Here is a 6,405-nt window from a genome sequence, read left to right on the forward strand (position 1 = left end):
TTTCATTCAGTCTCCTTTACAGGACAGTGCATCCGCTCTCGCTCAAGTAACTCTCCCAACCTCACAGCTTGTGCCAACTACTCATCTCCCAGCAGCCCTGCCAAATTTCTTATTCCTCACAACTCCTCCCAATGGCTCTGCTCCTCTACAGGACTTACCCCCTGCCTTAATGTGCAAACCCTCAATACAACTAATGAAACTTGCCTCCTAATTGTCCTTATCCCTAGGGTCCTATACCACAGCGAGGAAGATTTCTTCCTCCGCCTGGAAAGAACTGCAGTTCCTGCCACTCTGCAAAAGCGAGAACCCATCACCGCCCTCACAATTGCCTCCCTCTTAGGTCTTGCAGGCGCTGGCACCGGAATCGCTGCATTAGCCAGTCAAGGCTCCGCCCTAACTCACCTCCGGGCGGCTGTTGACGAGGACATTCGTCACCTATAAGACGCTATTTCCCATCTTAAAAATTCTGTCAATTCCCTCTCTGAAGTCGTGCTCCAAAACCGCCGAGGTCTCGACCTTCTCCTCCTCAAAGAAGGAGGCCTTTGCGCCGCCCTAGGAGAAGAGTGCTGTGTATATGCCAATTCCACAGGTCTCGCCGAAGACAGCCTAAACAAGGTCCGAGAGGGACTAGAACGACGTAGCAGAGACCGTGAAGCCACCAGCTATTGGTCCCACATCTTTACCCCCGTCCTCCCATACCTCCTCCCTCTCATCGGCCCCCTACTAATGATTATTCTAGCTCTCACCTTAGGACCCTGCATTATCCGCAGAATTGTCCAGCTTGCTAAGAACCAAGCCAATGCTGTCTTTTCATCATTTGTGCAAGTCCAGTATCAACAACTTGCCTCCACTGAAGAGGCTGACCCTCCGCAGCGTCGCCACCCTCGTCCATCCCGCAAGCAGCGAGGCCCCTCTCGAACGCCCGGGCGCCACACCAACGTCGAGCTCCAGCCTCTCTGACTACCATCTACCCCTATCCCTTCCCCCACCTCCCCTTTCCCTCATCCCTTGGCGGATCTCTCCGGTAAGCTTCTTCCTCTAATTAGAAAAGAAGGGGGAAATGCGGGACACTGTTATCGAGTTCTGACTTGGCGGGCCTGGGCCAGGGGAACTGATCAGCCCCTAGGAAAGGTAGTGGGGCACGGGTGGTAGCGCCCTCCACGGCCCCCCGGGCCTGAGAAAGTGGAGCCGAATGCAGGCCCCATTTCCTCACCCCAAAGTACAACCGTTGGGAAGGGCTTGCCGGAGAAACCCCCCCCCCCCCCCCCCCCCCCGTGCTTTACCCGCACCCTCCACCCTCTTCGTTGCCGGAGCATCTCCCGCCCCTTTTCAAACAACCTCCGCGCCCTCTCAGAACCAATCCAAGCCTTTAACCTCTACAGCTACCCCGCCCTCTAAACCGCCCGATATAAGCTTGTACTCTCCCCTAATAAGCTCTCTTGGCTTCCTCACCCTCAAAGAAACGTGTCCCGCCTGTTTCCTCTCGCCGCCCTCCACACCTTGCACGCCACCGCCGGGGACCGGGCCCAGTCCCCCGCCTCGCCCTCGCCTCCGGGAAAGAGCCCCCGCCGCCGGTACCCTCCGAGCAATCCCGAGAGCATAGGATTTAACAACCGGCCGCCACCCCCCCCCCAGACAAGTCAACTGCGACCGCATTCAGAGAAACTGCTTTTTTGTTTCTTAAAGTATTGAAACGTAGTTTAACCTCCTCTTCATGTCTCAGGATTATCGTGCTTTTTTAAAAAAAATTTATTTTGATAACATATAGAACACAATTTTCCCATTTGTCTTTAAGTGTACAATTCAGTGGCATTATTACATTAACAATATTATGCTGCCATCACCACCATCCATTAGCAGAACTTTCCCGTCACCCGAAACAGAAACTATATATCCATTACACATTAATTCCCTACTTCCCCTCCCCTTGTCCTTGGTCACTCTAATCTACTTTCTTTCTCTATGAATTTGCTAATTCTAGATATTTCATACAAGTGGAGTCAAACAAAATTTGTCTGTCTGTTTCTGGCATATTTCTCTGAGCATGATGCCTTCAACCTTCATTCATATTGTTGCATGCACTGGAACTTCATTCCTTTTTACAGACGAATAATAGTCTGCTGTATGGATATACCACATTCTGCTTATCCACTCATCATGGATGGACACTTGGGTCCCTTCCACCTTTAGGCAATTGTGAATAATGCCACTGCAAACATCAGTGGTATCTGTTTGAGTCCCTGCTTTCACCACTTTGGGATCACATGGTAATTCTCCATTCAACTTTTTGAGGAATCTCAGGATTACCGTTCATGTTAGATGTGGCTCAGGTACATGAAACACAGATGCAGCAGGCCTGGAAGGCAGGAAGGAGCAGGTGCAAGCCCCTGCAGGGACTTTGGACCGCATTTTTCTTGCCTTTGGTCTCTTCTGAAGGGACCATGAGCTGGCATTAGTGCCCTAGCCCAGGGCTTCTGCATGACTGTCTTTCTCTAAGGTCTTTGAATGAATCAAATATTTAACCTTCCTCTCCCGAGTGATCTCTTGCCCTGCAGAAAGTCTCCAACACTGTCACTATCAGGAGCCTTTGACTTTTCAGCCTCAATCAGAATGTTACCTAAACCACAGCTCCGTGAGACCCAGGGCCTCTCCACAGCTTTCCACCACTCTCCCACATCCCTCACTGGGGTTCCCTAGGTTTGTGTAAGGAGTGTGAGCAGACTCAGGAATCTATGCTAAGTGGGATGGGGTGGGGGGAGAAAGTTGGTGTCTCCCACACCCACCTGATTTAGTTTCTAAATTAATTTACACCCACTTTGAAGCACAAGTAGAAGTTCGGTTTGCAAGAGACATTTGGATACTAGCTGGTGGGTGCAAATGAGAAAACTGGTATATTGAGAAGCATCTACAGCTGTATGAAGCAATGCAACTGAAATATTCCTGAGTTTATGGGTGCTTGACTTGTCTATAGCTTTGTGTGTGGGGGTAGTAGGGGTGGAGAGGGTCTGGGCTGGGGGGAGAAGGAGCAGGGTGGAAAGTCAAAATTGGAGAATCTTTCAGATGCCAGAGGGGTCTGGTTGAAGCCAAGCTTCTCTGTCTCAACTTCTGTATCCTCCGCCTGAGCTGTGTCATTACATGCCTGTCTCAATGGAGCCTGAATCAATAAAAGGAGAAGTTCAAACACTGTTCCATAAGAAGCTGAAAATCTGCCCTTTGCTTTCCTTTCTCTGCACCTTGAGGGTTTCTAAATCTTCCTTCATGCCTACAAAAGCCCCAGAACCATCTTTTATTCCATGAGATTTCTGCAAAGTTCTGGTGAGCACCTGCGGATCTGTAAAAGAAACTGGGAAACGTAGCAAAAACACATCTATGCGGCAAAGACGTGTGGCACAGAGATGACAACATAAATCAGGGCCAGAGAGAGGCCTGTTGGCAACCTGGAAATAAAAACCATGTCAGGCAGAAGACCCAGGTGGAAAATAGATGAGCAGGGCACAGAGCAAGAGAGAAGATGACAAGCAGCCCCTGCAGAAATGAAGGAGCGGCATAGCAGGCCCCGAGAAGCTGCTGGCATGAAAAGCCTCCTGCACTCTTGAGGATGGGCTGGGGTTGCAGATAGTAACGGTGACTCCTGCCTGGGTCCCTGGTGGCTGGCCGTCTCCACTTTCCTCTTTCTGTGTTGTTAACTGCTCTCAACGTGGGCTACGGGCTCTGAAAGAAATTAGGGTGGAACAGGGCGTGGAAGGAGCAGGGAGCAGGCACAGGAAGTGAGCAACAGAGACGAAGCCTCTGTTGACAGCTGCATTCTTCACTGGGCTCTGATGATCAGAACCAACCCTAACCTAACCTGGTACTCTGTATCAGTACCAACTGCATTAGCGTTAACTTGAGGGCATGACCTCTCAGAGCTGGGATAATGAGTCCTACCTCACAGATTGTTCTAAAGTCAAATGAGATGGCACCAAGGACCATAAAGTGCAACTATTAGTGTCATTAAATAAAATGTTAAAGTAGGTAGGAGTTAGGAGTTGTCTCGAAGACTTCCTTTGTATGCGTATGTCATCCTTTCCTAATTTCTGGATCCCCTCCAATTCTCTCCTCCACTCCAACTCCTTTGCAGGGTGGGGCATCTCTTCAGCACCTCCCATCCAAACCCCCATCCTCCCAGAGAGTGGGTGGGAGACATCCTCCCGCGGTGGGCTCCTGGCCCTCGAGGACCATTTGGGTTTGGGTGTTTGACCCTACGTGCTCTGCAGCATCTGTAGCACACTCCACAACTAAAAGGACAGGTAGAAATCCCAGTGCCCAAACTCGAAGGTTCCAGAAATTTAACTTTAGCTATGAACTCCATTTCTAAGTCAAGCCCCAATGCTGTCTGGTGACAGGTATGTAACTTCAGTCAATTTAGCTTGGAATGCCAACCACAGACCCTGAACTAAGCATCATCTGGTTAACACTCAGATGATATTTGTGGGTGGCCCTGATGGTCATTAGGGTTTTTCAAAAAGATTCTGGTTCTTCCAAACAGAGGGGGTGTGTGTCTTAGTTTACTGTAACAAAGTACCCCAAACCAGCTGTTTTAAACAACAGAAATTTATTATATCATGGTTCTAGGAGTTACAAGTTCAAAATCAAAGTGTCAGCAGCAGCCTACCTCTTCCCTGGCATCTGGTGGGTGGCTGGCATTCCATGGCGATCCTTGGCTTGTGGCAGCATAAATCAATTTCTGTTTCAATCTCTGCTTCTGTCGCATGGTCATCCCTCTCTGTCTCTATCTTACTGCCTGGCTCCAAATTTCCAGTCCTACTGGATTAACATCCACCCTAATCCAGTTTGGTCTTACCTTAACTCATCACCTCTTCAAAGATCCTATTTTCAAATAGGATCATATTCACAGGACTGGGAGTTAGGACTGGAACATGTCTTTTGGGGGACACAATTGAATCCATCACAGGATGTACGTCCCACACACCTAATGTTAAGTGCGGTCTTGTGTCTTGCTTTGGCAAATGAAAATGAGAGGAGATATCACATCCAGAAGGAGACTGTAAGACCAGTTTGTGTTTCTTTCCATGTTTTTTTTCCCCCTTTCTGGGAACTTTCCAGATAAAGGCTACTCCATCAGCCTGGGTCCCAAGACAAGGACAGTGCTGACATAGCACAGAACCTAGGACTGATCTGGGAGAAGCATGCAATGTTAGGGAGAAATGTAGTTTTGTTGTTTGAGCCACTGAGATTTATTTTTGTTGTTGTTACCTCAGCATAGTCTAGCCTGTCTGAAGGATTCAGATGATGTTCACACCCTCACCTTGTCTTCACTTGCTGACTGTTCCCCACCTCAGGGCCTTCACAGGTCTCCAGATCTCACTTGCCTATTTCAGAGCCCCCCCCCCCCCCCAGAGGACAGGGACCATTGTGTGGCTATAGCATCGCCACACCTGGCTGTGGGAAACTCTGCAAGGTGTTCAAGCCCATCCGCCCAGACATTCTATACACAGTTTCTTTAGAGACTGATGACTTCTCTGGGGTTCTACAAGGGAAGATGGGCAAGACTGCCTCAGCCAAGCTGGGGCTTCCACTGTTTCCACTTCCACCTCAGGAGGCTTGACCCCAGGCACTAGGCTCCCCTTTCCAAAATCCTCACAGCAGATACTCTCTTCTGGCTTTTCCCACAATTCCTTCTTGCCTGACCTTGTCCCCAAACCTGGGGAACCTTGATCTTGTCTCAGGCTGGAAGCTTTGCTCTGATTCATCAGTTGATCCCCCAAATTGATTATCTGTGTTCTTTCTAAGTGCTGGACTGTTAAAACTCAAAAGCCAAGAACTGCCTGCCTCTTGTCTCTGAGTTGCATTGGATCCTACCTTCCTTTGAGGGAATGAATGATGAATACTCTAGCTGTTGGATGGAGCAAGGACCCACTTGTCTTGTGCATGAGTGGCTTGTCCAATTAACAAGCTGAGAACAAAAGGATCTAGTGTGTGGCTACTTTAAGCCATTATGCAACCTCAATGGCCCCGTTTCAGTATGTCCTTTATGTGATTGTCATCTCTGTGAAACTGAGTGTGACATTGAACCCTCCCGAGTGGGCAACTCCCTTTGAGACTGTGAGATCCTTGAGGGCAGAAACCATTTATTCTTTGTACCCCATTATCTGCTGGACTTGGGGCATTTAAGTGAGGGTATTCTCCCCAAGCTTCAGCCTTCCGCTGCAGGGTAGCCCAGTCTTGTTCTCTCCGGCGTGCATTTGAAAAGCCCAAGACATAAATGTGCACGCGCGAGGTTCTCAGTGGGCAGGACCCAGAGCTTTCAGCTGTCCCCGTCTGGGCGGGACTCCCCTGCCTGAGATCTGGAGTCGCCGAGGAGCCTGGGCGGGTGAAGCACTTGGTGACAAAGTGGCGTCCCTA

This window comes from Choloepus didactylus, chromosome 8, assembly GCF_015220235.1.
Source record: "Choloepus didactylus isolate mChoDid1 chromosome 8, mChoDid1.pri, whole genome shotgun sequence".
Lineage (NCBI taxonomy): Eukaryota > Metazoa > Chordata > Mammalia > Pilosa > Megalonychidae > Choloepus > Choloepus didactylus.